Here is a 16288-nt window from a genome sequence, read left to right as displayed (position 1 = left end):
AATATTTATAAAATAAGCCATTTCTCATTTAATTAATATGCCATCCTTGTGCTTATTTAGGAAAACAAACAATTGGATCTGTTTCTAAATGCTCATCTGTTCCACTTTTATATTAAAACAGTTTTATAATAGTTAACTGCTCTTACTGTATCAATTAATAGTTGTTGATGTATTAGTCATTTATCTTTTGCAACTGACTTAAGCTATTTGATTTATATTATTCTCATAGATCAAGTTAAAGATGGTCAAACTCATTTTGTAAAAACTGGCTTGTCTTGGCACCTGGACATTATCATTTGAGGCAGAGGTAATTTTCTTAGTTCTGGGTTTTCAATGTTAAGGAGCATCTCTACCCAGCAAAGAGGCCAGTAATGTAATGACAGTTAAGAGGTCGCTCACGTATTTGTATCATCATTACAGCCTTAGAGGAGAAGAAACCACTGCCCAAGAGAAAGCCTGATTACAGCAGGGGCCAGCTGACAGGAACAGCGTTTCCCAGGGTAACAGGCACCCAGGACTTCACCTTTCCATCCATTGCACAAACAGTGGGTGCCAGGATGAGCCTGATGGTTCAGTCAATCCCCACGTTGAAGGGAAATTAAAGAGGTGCACTCCAGCTCCTCGATGAACGCCGGCCATCTCAAGTGTGTGGTTCAATTAGCTTTTTTCTTTTTTTAACTGAAGTACAATCAGTGTGCAGCACAATGTCCCAGTCATGTATATACACACATATATTCATTTTCATATTCTTTTTCATTAAAGGTTATTACAAGATATTGAATGTCTTGTGCTATACAGAAGAAACTTGTTTTTATCTACAATTAGCCTTTTAACCAACAGCAGCGCCTCTGCCATTATCTCCTTCCACCAGGAGAGTGGAAAATTCCACTCACTTTGTTTATAGAGGAAAATTCTGCTCAAGTCTATGCCTTATCCTCAAAAGTGCCTTCCTTTGACTTTGACTTTAGAAAAAGCAAAAGCTACTTGATCAAAAGAAGCTCCATTTAGGATCCTGGCTCCTTTCTACCCTGCTAGAGTGTATCTTTTGCCTTTCTCTAAAACCTAAATACGGCATCTCTTGCACGAAGCCTTCTTAGTTCCCAGTGCCTGCAACAATGGGATAAGCTGGAAGGCATCTTAGAGACCTCGAGGTTGGATTCTCAACCCTGACCTCCTCTGGTCACCTGAGAAGCTTTTAACAGGAGCATCTGCCAGCACTCTTCCCCAAGACTCTGATTAGTGGGTCTGAGATGGCGCCTTACTTAGCTCTGTATTCTTTTAACTTCCACAAGGGATTATGAGCAACAGATGACCAACCCCTTAACTTAGAGAGGAGGGCATGGAGACCACATGGCACCACAAAGAGTCATGCATGCCTTCCCAGCAGCAGCTTCTTCAAGGAAGGGACTTTACCTCCTCTGCAGCTGTCTCCAGTGCCTAGAACTTAGTCTAGGTAGTATGCAGATTTGTTGAATGAATGAATGAATGAATCAATCAATCAATCAACCAACCAGTCAATCAATCAGTCAATCAATTCATAAGACACCAAACTTAAACCAGAAAACCGGATTCTGGTCTGGGATATGACCCCAGAACCTTCCTTTGCTAGAGGGTGTCCGGTGGTGACTAATTCGCTGGCGTGTTCACCGTGATTGCTTGGCTTGATAAACAGTCTTCCTTACGACAGCCTGCGCTGTCACCTGCCAGGCTCTGTAACTGCTTTGCATCATAGGTCAAGGTTGGTCACAGCCCACCCTGGCTGCCCGGGAAGCGGCCCCGGTGGCGCACACACCTTAGGGAGTGTCTGGAACCAGGGAACACCTCAGCGGGAGGGTCAGGGGCGTGGAGGGCAGTGCGGACTTTGCGACGCGGGCAGGTGCGGGCAGCGAGGGAGGAGCGGGGAGGGCCGGCCGCTGACGCCCGGGGCCGGGAGGGGCGCTCGCACCTGCTGGGTGGCGGCGGCACTCGGCGCGCAACGCGGCGGCGGGCGGACGGCTCGGAGGCGCTCGGCGCAGGTGAGACGCGGGCTGCGGGCAGGGGGCTCGGACCCGGAGCGGTTCGGACGCGGAGGGGCTCGGCCAGGGGAGGGGGCTCGGCTGGGGAGGGGGGCTCGACTGCGGAGGGGCGGGAGGCGCTGGGGGCCCCCTCGGGGCTGGGTGGCGGTTCCCACCGCGCCCGCGCACCTGTGTCCGATCGCCGGCGGCAGCAGAGTGAATATTGCGGCGACCCCGGCCGGGCAGGGCGACCGTGTCGCTGGGCGAGAGGAGCTTCCAAGTGTGAAGCCTCTGCCCTCCAGTCCGCCCCGAGGATCGGAGGACACCCGCGGTGACGGCTCGTAGCCGGCCCGGAGACCCGAGCTGTTTGGAGTCCGCGGCAGGTGGCGGTGCGCACTTGCACCCCGACCCCCTCCGGGTTAGCACCGCTCCACAAACGCACCAGCACTTACTTTCCTTAGGCCGGAAAGCCTGTAATCTAGTAAGAGATGATTGATTGATAACGTCTCTGGGGTTACTTAGTCCAGTTGTCAGGATTCGGCCAGTGGGCGGAAAGGAATGTCCAGGAGCAAAGCGGCGAGATTAGCGGTGGTCGGAGAGGTTCATGTGGGCTCTAAAAATAGCTTTAGGTGTAGCTGTCTGGGTCCACAGAGATAACCTCTGGGATAGGAGCTAGCCCTAGATGTAAGAGAGATCTACGTTTCAGCAAGGGAAATCCATCGCTTTATGAAATAAATCACTTAAAAATTTTAGCCAGGCATCTCTCCAGAAGTCACAAAAATGACCACTTCACATTCTCCTGCGCCACTGCGCTCAGCGTCTGCCATTTTCCTCTGCATCCCTGACGCGTCCCCCGGTTGCCCCACCCACCGCTCTGCTTAGCTCATAAAGCGGTGTACAAATTTTACCTGTATTTTTACATTCATTTTAATAGGTAGTATGGCTAATTGTCAAAGGAAAGACATGTTGTTTTAACCACAGGTGCAACATATTCAATATAATCTGGGCTTTGTACCATGTAGAACACTGTAGGGGAGAATCGTTGTACACAGTGAGGTAAGGGGCCAGCGCTGCTACAGACTTAGCTCTTCATGACTGAGAGTCCTCTGTCCCTAGAGTTTCTGGAAAAGCTATGGAATTGATTTGAGGACTTTGTTGAATATGGCCCCTTGATTTTACAAGGAGAGACCATCAGACACAAGCAGACAATAAGGCATGGTTATGCATTATTTGTTCTGGTACCGCAGGAGGCAAACATTCACATTTCCTTTTAAAGACCTTTGACTTCCTGTCACTTCTTCCATGGGAGGTGGAAAGAGTACCACCACCCGCTTATCTCATCCTCTGCAATTTTCCTTATATTCTGTGGGTTCCTCCCCGACCCTTCCGGGGGATGTTGGTCGGGGTGGACTAGGTGAAGCTACCGAGTCTCACGTCTGGCACCAGTTACTTTATTTGCGGTCTCCCCCGCCTAAACTTAGCAAGTGGCCCTTCGAAATTGTCCGGATTTGGCAAGGGCTTGGGGTGGGGAGGGTAAAGAGAAAGAAAGACTTCTGCTTTCTTATCTCCCCATCACCTTCAAGTTAACTTTGGCTGCCATGCTTAGTTGGTCAAAGTACAATGTTACCTATGTGGGTTGTAACCAGAGGATTATTATCTCTTCTCCTCAAATGCATCTGCTTGTTGAAAATGGACAAGGGCAATTTTCTCATATGTAGAGCCACTCCCATAGCATAAGTTCCTGTTATTGCAAAACATTTTATACTTGTGGTAAAGAGAATGGAAGTCATTACTGTGTCATCAGCTAATAGTTGCACACGTAGACAAGCTTCCAATCTACACTTGTATCTATAGACAGGTTATAAGACAAAAACTGGGCTATTCACAATACCATAAAATACTGAATATGGACAATTAGAAGTTATAGGTAAGCGATGTAATTCCCACTGCATTTGAACCCAGCTTCCCTTTGAAGCAGCCAGCCCTCTCCCCCAAACCTTTACTGGGGCTAGAAGCACACAGAGATTATTTCAATTTTAGCCGTTTTTGTTTCACTTGTGTAAAAATAAAATGAGTCACAAAGTACACTATGGGAGGGAGAAGGAGACTCAAAAGACCTACCAGCCTTGTGAGATGAAGAATTAAAACTGAAGACATTAAAGCACAAGCATGTACTTCCCGGGCAGGATTTCGATATTCTAAGCCATTATCACTGTCTTGCTGGTGCCAAATCATAATGGGGCCTTCCAGAGTACCAGGCAATTTCTTTGATAAGCAGCGCTGTGAGGTCAGAGTAATAGCCCTATTTCATAAATGAGGAAATTGAGACTTAGAGACGTGAGTATCTGGCCCAGGGTGGCGCAGCTGTGAAGTGGCGAAGCCGAATCACAAACCAGAACTTCCACAATAACACGGCTCCCTCCCGTGTGGGTATTTTTCTCTTTGTTAAATTTGAGTTTGGGGTGGGGGGGAGGTTGTTTGGCACTTGAACTCTTAGAGTCTAAATTTAGAAACATTCTTGTTTGGTACATTTCATGGTCATCTTTGTTCAAGGTCATCACAAAATATTTTAGGGCTGAGGATAGCCTTAAAGATTATTCAGCCCAGTCTTCTTGTTTTTCAAAGAAGAAAAGTAGATGTGGGAAGAATTAAGCAAACCCCCCAGTGCTGCTTCCCCAGATGTACTTTGCTAAAATCTAGGTCTCCCAATGTCCAGACGATTGCTCTCTCTGGCATGTGGTGCCCCGAGGATTTCCTACACACATAAATCAAGCAGTTTATTTTGATTCACTCTAGCGCTCTAGGATCTGTGACAGCAAACCATCGCCTGCCTCTCTGAAGCCTGGACCCAAATCCCTGTAGATTCTTCTACCTGGACTGTATTCTACATTCCATGATGGAAAGAGCCTTCTTTGTCCAACATTGTGTTATTACTAGCATGACACCCAAACAAAGCACTCAAAATACATATCCGGTATACAGCATATCAAATCAACAGCTGAACAAGTGTGAGATGTCATTAGGACTTCATGCAGCTACAAGTAACAAAAGACCCTCCTGCAGGGGCTTAATACGTAAAGAATCTATTCTTCTCATGTAACCAGGTATCTGGAGGTAGGAAGTCCAGGGTTGGGACAGGCTCCGTCTGTCTTCCTGCACCACCATCCTTAGCACCCAGCTTTCGTCCTTACTGAAGGACAGGCACCTCTTCCGTGCTTAACAGCAAGAAGGGCAGAAGGCATATACCAGCTGAGTCTGTCCCTTTTTCTCTTTAAATCATAATATTAAGATCTTCCCTGCAAGCTCTGCCCAGTAGACTTCTTACATCTTACTGATACAAAAGCTATGTCACATAACCACTCCTGTTAGGAGCCTGAGGACAACTAGTGTGTTAGATGGACATGTTGCCAATACAACAGAATAGCAATTCCATTAATAAGGAAGAAGGGGAGGATGGATGTTGGGTTGGCAACTAGCAGGGTCCGCCATGGTTTAGCTTATGAGTCCCTGACTCTTTGTTTCTACACTTCTTTTGTTGTTTTTCATTTTATTTATTTCTTGTGGTTTGTTTTACTGAAAAGCAATAGATAACATAGTGGGTGGAGGGAAACCTTCTGAAATTGTAGATCCTGAGAAATGCTGATTATTTAGATCTGGGATGGGCCTATCCATCTGAATTATAAACCGGCTCTGCTGGTAATTCGAATGCAGGTGGTCACAAGACCACAAACTGAAAAACACTGAATTTGGGGTAGTTTAAGCAGAGGCACCTTCATTTTGTCCTCAACAGCTTTCTGTCTCACTCCTCTTGACGTTCACTGCTTTCTTAATTTTCTATTCCAATAAACAGACATGCATGTATAGCCTTTAAAGTCCTAAGGTCTGCAAGGTTTTACTGAGTCTATACTAAGCTGCCTCCCTAGAGGCGACCGCTTTCAACGTTTTGGGCTACGCTGTTCTCATACTTGCTGTCATATTCCCGCACGGCACGCACATGTTGGCTGTCTCTCTTTTTCCCCCAGTTCTAGACAATACTATTGACACCCTATCGTGGAGGATGAGGATTTGGCTCTTATGTCCGCATTATTCCACCTCACATCCACTTTCCTTTCTTGCAAGGTCCTAATATAGTTATATCCTAGTATTACTTGATACGGCAATGCTGAGTGTTTACATTACGCTATGTAAATATTCTCAACTGAGCCCCGTGGAAAACCATGATTTTTACACTTCCTTTCTGTGCAGCCTTCTTCTACCCCCTGCAGTTAGTCATGGCTACATCTTACACAATTGCTGTAGTGTTCTGAGTCACTCACTACCCATTCTTGCCTACCCTTTGACAGGATGGTAAAATTCCTCTCAACGGAGTTGATAAACATCAAGTAAGGAGGCAGTCTGATTTTTTTTTTTCTTGGAAACATCCCTGCTTAGCTGGCGCCCCCATTCTCTGGACCTGGTTACTCTCTGAGCCCATTGTTAGACTGCGAGCCCCCTTGCTGCACCCTGTGAATTGTACTGGATGCCTGTTCCTTGGGGTCCATGCCTTCTCATTCCTCAGTTTTGCTGGAGCATAGCCTCCTGAGAAAGGGCACACGGAGGCAGAGGCAGGTTTAGTCTGGAGCTGGCAGAGCCCCAGGCCCCTGAGAGGGTGCAGGTGGCTGCAAGTTGCCAAGGGTGGGAGGGGCAGGCGGGAAAAGCCAGGCTGCCATCAGGAAGCAATTCTGGTCCGTTTTCTAAAGAGATTTTAAAAGACAGAGCCCTGTGTGTCCCTCCGTGGCTCCAGTTTGTTCTGATGCCTTTTCTCAATGAAAGTAAATATTCACTTGCACACCCAACTTTGTATCTGTAATTTAAGGACTTCTTCCTAAAGCAGGTAAGATTCAGGCACCACGAGATGTGGCTGCTTTTTGAGAGCTTGCACGTTTCCAGTGTCCTCCTTCTTCCTTCACACTTGCTTGAAGGTTTGCCTAGATACGGGATTTGAATTGGAAATAATTTCCTCTCAGAATTTTGAAAGCGTTGCTCCATTTTCTTCTAGCTTCTCATGGTGCTGTGTGAAGAAGGTATGCCCTTCTGACTTCTGACCCCGTGTGTTCTGTTTCTCTCTCCGGACGTTCGTGGGTTTTTTCTTTCTTCTTCATGTTGATGTTTCATGATACTGTTGGTTGCCGATGAGGTTGTTTTGTTTGGTCATTGTTTTAGGTAAAGAACTTCTCGATCTAAAAATCATGTTCCTCAGTTCTGGGTGGCTTTCTTCTGTTAAATAATCTCCTGTGTTCTATCTCTCTGAAATTTACATTCATACTTAGATGTTGGGTCTCTGGGACCCATCCTCAAATCTTATCTTTTCTATTTTTAAAAATATCTCTTGTCATCTAGTTCTGACAAATCTTCCAACCCTTCTATTAAATTTTTGCATTTATACCATCATATTTTTAACTCCCAAGGTCTTTGAGGGGGAGACTTCCAATTTTTTTTAATAACATCTTGATCTTATTTCATGCATGCAGTATGTTCTCATATTTCTCTCAGAACGTTAACTCTGTATATTTTCTACATTTTAAGCGTTTTCTTCAGCTGCCAGCAAGGTGCTGTGTTTATTTTCAAAGCCCCCTTTCTGTTTTTTTGGTTCTGCTGTATTCAAATATCCGTGATTAAGACTGGTCGCATGCAGGCGGGCGAGCCCATGGCAGGGTAACGAGGCAGGGCAGGTTTTTTTGAGGACTTAGAATCACATCTCTAGCGGATTTCTAGTACAGTCACTTCTCATTAGAAAGCTGTTTATTCTTGTTTGAGAAAAGGCCACTAATAACGTACACTGACTTATTATGTAACTTGCTTAATGGTAGAGGTGCTCAAGTCCAGGATTCAGAATCAGAATTGCTCCTGACTCCACCCCACCCTGCAGCGCCAGTGCCTCCGTGTACCCCTGGGCCGCAACGTGCCTTGTCCTCCATCTGCAGCACAAAGATGATCAGAGGGCTTCCCGAGAGACTGAGCTCTTTCTTTTTTTTTTCCCCCAACAAAATGAACCTTTATTTTTCAAGCTTACCATACCCTAAAACTTCTGCTTGCAGGTTGAAATTCCTTTTGAATTTTATCCTCTAGAGCAGGTTTGAGCTCTTTTCTATTAAAAAATAAAAAGCTCCAAGATCCTAGGATAATGAAAGTTCTGTGAACACATGTACAACTAATTGTTTTGTAATAACCATTTGCAAAACATCCATTACCCACCTACAGTGAAATACTGATTAATCCGGAATAAATGAGAGTCTTCAGAGAAGCTCTGTATCAGGCCAGTGTTTGCCTTAACAGGTCGTTTGGGAGAAGATTTAATTATGAGGGAAAAGGACAGTTAGCCTAGTATTTTTATTTAAGAGGTTATATTGCGAAAATATTCTCCTAATATCTCTAGAGAATGTCTTAGCGATAGGCTTTGGGAGAGAATTTCTGCCCTTGAAGGTCATTCTCCAAATCCATACCATGTTTCCCCTTGTGCAGCCCAACGTGTGATAATTAAATCGTGGGACAGATTCATCACTTTTTTTGCTGGGAAAGCTTTAGATCTCATGAAGGAACCAGATAACATGTTACAGGAATGATACCTGGTTTAGCTCTCAAAGACCTCTTAACTGGAAGGGGTGGGCATTAGATGCTGGATTTCCTACTGCTGGCTTTTCCTTCCCAGGCACCTTCAGAGAAGACTGCCAACTCCTTGAAGGCTGTTGCCCAGTCTTGTCTGTTCCTCCATCACCTAGAACAAAGCCTGTGGTTTGAGTTAAATTGACCGCAGTACCCATCCTAAATTAGCCCTCCTTACTCGTCCCTTTGCTGTATCCTCTGTTGCTTTTGCATCTTTTTATATCACTCCCACTTGGATGATGCTACCTCATTCTCAGATTTGATGTGTGGAACAGCTTATCAGAACACAGACTGGGAAGACCTCAGACTGTCAGGACTCCAGGAAGAATTTCCAGGGGTGAAAACTCCCCATATTATCTTACTAAAGATGTCATAATGTCCTGGGTCATCAGCGACACCCCACCTGCAGCCCACCTGTGGCCGCAGTTCTGATTCTTGTCTCTCCTCGTGCTCGGTGCCTCACGGTCCTGTCCACTTCCCTCCTCTCTTGTTGATTGGTCCCCGCTTTGATCCAAACCTTCTCTTTGTTCTGTTCTAACACTGTTTTCCTGCCCCTTTGCCCCTGCCTTTATCCGCTGTCTGGCATGTTGTGTGCAAAGCACTGTGATGCACTCATATCTGAAGACGTACCCTGCCTATCAGACACCTTTTCAAACCTCACTCAGGGCCAGGATGAAAACTCTCTCTCTTCTGGCTGTTTTTGACATCATTTCTATGCTTTGGTCTCACTGGAGTTCTTTGTTTTTATATGGAAAGCTCTAGAACAAGAACTAGGCTCAGTATAATACAGCGATCTGCAGATTAGTGTTTCCTAAACTCTACCACTTGCCACAGAACACGGACTCTCATGTCATGGAGGCTTGTCTGGGAACAACCTGGCATAAGCTGAAGACTCTCTCTTTTTAAAATTGAAGTATAGTAGATTTACAATGTTGTGTCCGTTTCTGGTGTACGGCATAGTGGTTCAGTTATATATACATATATTCTTTTGCATTTTTTTCCACTATAGGGTATTACAAGGTATTGAATCTAGTTCCCTGTGCTCTACATTAGGCCCTGCTATTTATCTATTTTATATGTAGTAGTGTGATCTGTTAATCCCAAACTCCTAATTTACCCCTCCCCCTCTTTCCCCTTTGGTAACCATAAATTTTTGTCTATGACTCTGTTTCTGTTTTGTAAATAAGTTATAGATTCCACATATAAGTGATATCATATGATTTTTGTTTTTCTCTGACTTACTTCACTTAGTATGATAATCTCTATGTCCACCCATGTTGCTGCAAGTAGCATTATTTCATCCTTTTTTAAGGCTGAGTAATATTCCATTCTACATACAGACCACATCTTCTTTATCCAATCATCTGTCATGTCTTGGCTATTATAAATAGTGTTGCTGTGAACATTGAGGTGCATGTATCATTTACTGAGGATTGAACCCAGGACCTTATGCATGCTAGGCATGCACTCTACCATTGAGCTATATCCTCCCTCTCGCATGTATCCTTTTGAAGTTTTCGTCTTTTCTGGATATGTCTGCAGGAGTGAGATTGCTGGATCATATGGTACTCTCTTTTTTAGTTTTTAAGGAACCGCCATACTGTTCTCCATAACGGCTGTACCAATTTACATTCCCACCAACAATGTAGCAGGGTTCCTTTTTCTCCACTCCCTCTCCAGTATTTATTATTTGTAGACTTTTTGATGGTGTCCATTCTGACTGGTGTGAGGTGATACCTAATTGCAGTTTTGATGTGCATTTCTCTAATAATTAGTGACGCTGAGCATCTTTTCCTGTGCCTGTTGTCCATTGGTATGTCTTCTTTGGAGAAATACCTATTTATGTCTTCTGCACATTTTTTTACTGTTTTTTTAATATACGTATTGAGTTGTATGAGCTGTTCGTATATTTTGGAAATTAACCCCTTGTCGGTCACATCATTTGCAAATATTTTCTCGCATTCTGTAAGTTGTCTCTTTGTTTTGTTTATGGTTTCCTTTGCTAAGCTGAAGCCTCTCTCAATACCAAAAAGTGTATGCTACCCCAAAACACATCTCCATCCATTTTAACATGAAAATCATTTCCCCCCAATTCTGTAGGTGAAATTGACACTTCAGGGTGGGACACTGTGTTGGTCCTATGAGTTCAGATACTCCTTTGGAAGGAAGGGCACAGCACTTGTAAGATGCTCTTGTAAGGACTTATCTAGGGTGAAAAATTACATGGAAAAATAATGATACGAGCAACCATACTATGGACTGACTTAGGAGATAGTTTCCCCATGATTCAGTTATTTTATTTATTTGGGTCCTCTCTCTTTTTTTCTTGGTGAGCCTGGCCAGAGGCTTGTTGATTTTGTTTACTCTTTCAAAAAATCAGCTCTTGGTTTTATTGATTTTTTTTCTATATTTTAAAAATCTGTTTTATTTATTTCCTCCCTGTTCTTTATTAGTTGTTTCCTTCTGCTGACTTCAGGTTTTGTTTGTTCCTCCTTTTCTAGTTCTTTCAGGCGGTAAGTTAGGTGGTTAATTTGAGTCTGCTCCCAGGCTGCTACAGCAGAAGCCCCCAGATCCATTTCTGAACCGCGGTGTGAGGCAGGTGGGACTGAAGCTCGTCAGCTGGGAGAGAATCCCCTGAGTATTCCTCTGCAGGAGCCATCCACCAGGAAGTACACTCTGTGGTGTCACCTGTCACCCACTGTGCAGGCTCACAAAGGGCACTGTTGGTGGCACTACCCTCAGCCCTGCCTCAGCTGTGAGAAGGCAGGCAGTCGGCTCTGGTGTCCCTCAGGTGCTGTGCTCACACAGTCACCAGGGCAGATCTGCTGAAGTCAGGCACCAGGACCCAGCTGTAGTCACATGCAGTCGCGCACCTGGATCCGCCATGGGATCAGCCCAGACCTCAGCCCTGCCTCCGTTTGCGCGCACCCACTGCTAACACCAGACCTGTCCCAGCCTTGCACTCAGATGTCCCGCAGACGCTGAGCTTACAAAGGCACTGGCGGTGTAAATCTGCCAAAGCCACCTGGGACACAGCTCAGATTTCAGCCCTGCTTCCCGAGTCCCGCAAACCCTGGAAATGAGCTCAGATTCCACCGCGCCTGTGCCTGGGGGCAACGCGCCAGTGCCCATGCGCTCCCACAGCTCTCAGAGGCAGGGCCGTGCCAGCTGCGAGCATGAGAAAGAGGCTGCTCTGGCAGGGTCGCACCCTTCCCTTCGCATGCATTAACAGTGGGGGTTTTCTATGGTGGACCCAAGCTCCGTTGCACACACTCCCAGTTGTGGCCCAAACCACACTGCAGACCCCTCAGGCTGTGTCCCTGCAGCCAGCCCCAGTCCTCCCCGCCGAGGTCTCTCTGAAGCCCGAGTTTCAGCCCCCAGCCACCGTGTGCCAGCAGACGTGCGCCTCGGGCTGGGGCGTGCTCTGCCTGGTGCCCCTCTGTCCTGCCCGCCGCAGTCCTCGCATCCTCTGGAGCCCCCTTCTCTCCGGGCTGATCTCCCCACTGACGAAGGGGCTTCCCAGGGTCAAGGAACCTTTCCTCTTTCACAGCTCCCTCCTAGGGGCAACAGTACCATCCCAGTACTTTCTTTCTTTCTTTTCTCTACCTGGTTACATGGAGCTCTTCCCCATAGCCTTGAATGCATTTAAGACCTTCTGCCCGAGTTCAGCAGATACTCTGTGAGAACTGCTCCACGCGTAATGTATTTTTGACGTATCTGTGGGAGGAGGTGACCTCTGTGTCTGTCTATTCTGCCATCTTGATCCACCCTCCTCTCCATGATTCAGGATTAAAGTTCGGTTGCATCAATTCAGTTCAGATCAAGAACTATTATTCCACGCCATACCTTGTGCTAAGCCATGGGAAGTGGAACATGAAGCAGGTAAGGTCTCTGCTCTTGAGGAGCAATAGTCCACTGAGTAAGACCTGTACATGTGTCATTTTAATATGACACAGTCACTCAGTGATAACAATCAAGATGTCTCTATGGCAGTATGGTCGCCTGGGGTGGGGCCGGGGGGGCACACACAGCCCAGTCTGGAGGTTCACAGAGGCTTTCTAGAGGAGATAAGCCCACCTATTGAAAACTGAGTGAAGGTAAGCCAAATTTTTTTTTAATGAGAATTATACACTAGGTGAAAGGAACAGCCAAGTATATACTGTAAAGAGACACTGCGGGAAGAAATGTGAGATGAGGCTGGAGAGACAGGCAGAGAGCCCAGTCCAGGGCTACTCAGCGCAAAGGGGCACGGACTACACCCGCCAGGCGGTTAGTCTATGGAACGTTTTAAATTCTATCATTCAATCACGATGTCATCGTGGTCACCTTGCAGGTAGGTGACGGTGGCTTCAGAGAAGAAGGATTTATGGAGGCCGTGCAGTAGTCCAGGCACAAGACAACGGAAGCCTACACAAGATCGCCGTCGTAGGAACAGAAAGAAAAAGACAGAACACCAGGATATTTGGGGAAGCAAAAATAAGCAGCATTTTTAGGTTTTGGGGGAACTAAGACATGGCAGGGCAGCGTGAAGGATGAAGAGTCCAGGAAAGACTCCAGGATTCTGGCTTTAAGAGTGACTCAATTCTAAGCCATTACCTGAGTTTGGGAGACAGCTGAGAAGCAGATTTGGTGGGGAAGGAAGATGACGACTTCAGTTTGGGACAGATGACTTCGAGATGTCTAAAGCTGTAGAGGTCAGGGCCAGAGGCAAGGTCACAGAGTCATCAGCATGCACATGGGAAGTGAACCACAGATGTGGGCGGGCTCTCGCAAGACATATAAAGGAACAGTGGAGCAGACACTGCTTGTGCTAAAGGAGAGGAAGATGATTATGGAAGATGAAGAGACCACGAAAGAAGAGTCACAAAAGCCGAAGGACTAGGTCATCTCAAAGAGAAGTGACTAGATAACGGTGTCAACTACAGAGGAGCATAAGCCTGTTAGGCAAATCTGGAGGGCATCTGGTGACGTCTGGGAGTACAGTTTCAGTGGGGTGGGGAGGAGGCAGGACCACATGGAGTCAGCAATTGTCTTTCCAGTTTTTTTTCAAGAAACTTAACTGATTTTGACAATGTCTGATTGCACTAAACTACCAAAATCCCTTTCTAGACAAAGAAAACTTCATTTAAGTAGTAACTGAGTTGAATAACAATTTTTCAAATAAATTTAACGTGAAAAATTATTTTTAATTATCTATAAATAGACCTATTATCAAAGGTGTTTACTGGCTACTGATGGCGTGGAAAAGCTCCACATGCTTTGGCACCGTATACAAAGTTTAAAATTTTGCAAGACTGTGTGTTGTTTGGAGACGGTGCTCCTAGTAAATGTATGTGGTACGCACAGAAGCAAGTGGATGCCAAACACACAACTCAGGATGCCGGCTGCTTCTCGGGGCGGGGAGGTGGGGAGTCCCTGGGAAGCCCCGGTGTTAGTCATGTTCTGCTTCTTAAGCTGGGTCACGGGACACAGTTAAGTTATTCTTTGTGCCTTTTACATACATTAGTTATACTATTCTCGTGGCCAAAACAGTAAATAGGAAGAGGGATACACAGCTGTTTCTTTCTCCTTTCTCTGTTGTTACTTTGTGTGAAGAGGTCTTGAGCCTGGTCATAGTGGGGGGGGGGGCGATTAGAGGGCGCGGGCAGCTTGTAGCCGACAGACGAGGGCCCGGGGGGCACAGGTGAGGATGCGATCTAAAGCGTAGGTGAGGGCCTGGCCTACAAGAGGAGGGCGAGTCTGAGGAGGAGACTGGGTGTGGAAGTGGGTGAATTAGAGACACTGAGATGACTGATGCCTGAGAGTCTCAATCGTGTGAATGGAGTGAGAGGACAGGGTTACGCACGACTGGCTGCACTCAGGTTTGAGGGGAGCTATGAGTTTTCAAAAACCAGTCTGCGGGAAACGGGAGGAAGAGCTTGCCCGTGACAAGGGCCGCAGGGTGACGCGGAAGGCCCGGCAGCCACCTTGTTCACTGGCGTGAGGAACAAATCCACTGGATGTAGGGAAGGAAGGAAATATGTAATTTAACCTTTTTTCCCTTGTTGCTTGGAAAATAAGCCAACCTTTAAAGTCCAGAGACGCCCCTTTCACTCTAACGTGTGCTGACGTGGCAGCTGGTAACTGCTTCTCTGTTGGCGACATGCATAACTGGTTCCAACTTCCCTCACCATGACTGAACTTGCTCTGATGCCGTTTCACTTTTCATTTCACTGCATTTCATTCTTGTGATGTCTTAGTTCGAAGCAAAGACAGAAAGGGATTGTAGAACTAGGAAGGGCCACGGAAATTACCTCTTCCAAACTATACCCGATTAGCGAACAAGGAAATTGTGGTCCCGAGAGGTCACATGTCTTGCTTAAGATCACAGAGTAAGTTCATAGCAAAACTTCAACTAGAACCCAGGTCTTCTGACTCAGAGGCCAATGTTCTTTATTAGAGCTTGTGAAATAACTGAACTTAGCCCAGATGTGTTCTTCCGTCCTTAATTCAAGATTCCAGTAAGACTAATTTTCATGAAAGTTTGAAAGATGCAATCAAGAAAGGCCCAGCTCCAAAGCCAGCCCCCCCGGGAAGCCTCCTCAGATTCTACTCCATGCCTCCAAGGACTACTAGCAGTGTATCTCGTGACATCCCACTTCTCACAAGTACATACAGCTCCCTGTTAGATTATGAACTCCTTGAAGGTGGGGATCGTTTCTGTTTCATTTACTTCCTCAGCACCCAGCAGAGGCTTGTATTTCACAGGCTCACGTGAAGAAGAAGAAGGGAAAAAAAGCAGGAATGAAACAAACTTTTGCTTAGGAACCAGAGCTGGGAGGTAACTGAGCCCCTGTTCACGGTAATTTTGTTCCACAACATCAGACACACGCCAGAACAAGGTTCAGGCTCATTCTGGTCTTACTCGTTCCAACCATGTTGTCTGAGGAACCCACGTACAGAGAACATAACAGCGACAATCACAGCTGTCAGATTCTGGAGAAGAGTGATGGACTTCAGAGCTACTCAAGGCCTCTCAGACTAGCGTAGAGCAGGGGTCCACTGTGCCTAAAGTTTAGGGCTAAGCCAGTGTCATCAGCTTGTTGGCAACAGAGGACTTTCAACACTACCTTGTGCTTCCTCTGCGCCCTGTTACTAAGCAGTACACAGGACAAGGGCGGGTGTGAACCTTGCTATTTGCAGATTAGCAGAAGGCTGAAAGGCATGGCTGGTTGCATTCCAAAGTAAACGCAGACCAGAAACCACGTGAGTGTTTCTGTTCGCAAGCACATGTTCAGAAAGTATAAAAGCCATGTTCTACAATAAAATAACATGCTATTCCAACTATGCTATATTCTTCCTATAACCTACTCCCTACTCACCAAACACACTTCATATTTCTGTCAAAAACTACACTCAACCACTGCCCTAAGATCAGGCAAAGGTTCAGCCAGTGACCTCCCCAGCCTTGGGATCAGCTGCGCCAGCAAAACACAGCAGCCTTAGTTCAGTCATTACACCTCTCCCAAGAGAGCAGCCCACTCCCCCTGCACTGACTGTGGGAGATGAGAGGGAGCAAGTGTTTATAACACCCTCACTCCAGTTAGCTGCCAGACATTTTCAGTTAGTCCTCTCAAGATCCCTGTTTGTTAGTGTCCCTGCTTAGAAGGAGG

The 16288-nt window shown here is 46.2% G+C and overlaps 1 protein-coding gene across 1 annotated transcript in view; it reads left to right on the top strand.

Annotated features, from left to right (window-relative positions):
* Nucleotides 1–1864: 1864 nt before the first annotated feature.
* TMEM45B (transmembrane protein 45B) overlaps nt 1865–16288 on the top strand; it is a 26380-nt gene continuing 11956 nt past the window's right edge. Inside the window, exon 1 of the mRNA XM_032472538.1 lies at nt 1865–2015. The gene's annotated coding sequence lies outside the window, so the exon portion shown is untranslated. The remainder of the gene's footprint in view (nt 2016–16288) is intronic.

The sequence above is a fragment of the Camelus ferus genome, chromosome 33 (assembly GCF_009834535.1).
Source record: "Camelus ferus isolate YT-003-E chromosome 33, BCGSAC_Cfer_1.0, whole genome shotgun sequence".
In the NCBI taxonomy this organism is placed as follows: Eukaryota; Metazoa; Chordata; class Mammalia; order Artiodactyla; family Camelidae; genus Camelus; species Camelus ferus.
Note: the sequence above shows the minus strand (reverse complement) of the source record. Positions and strands in the feature narration are given on the sequence as shown.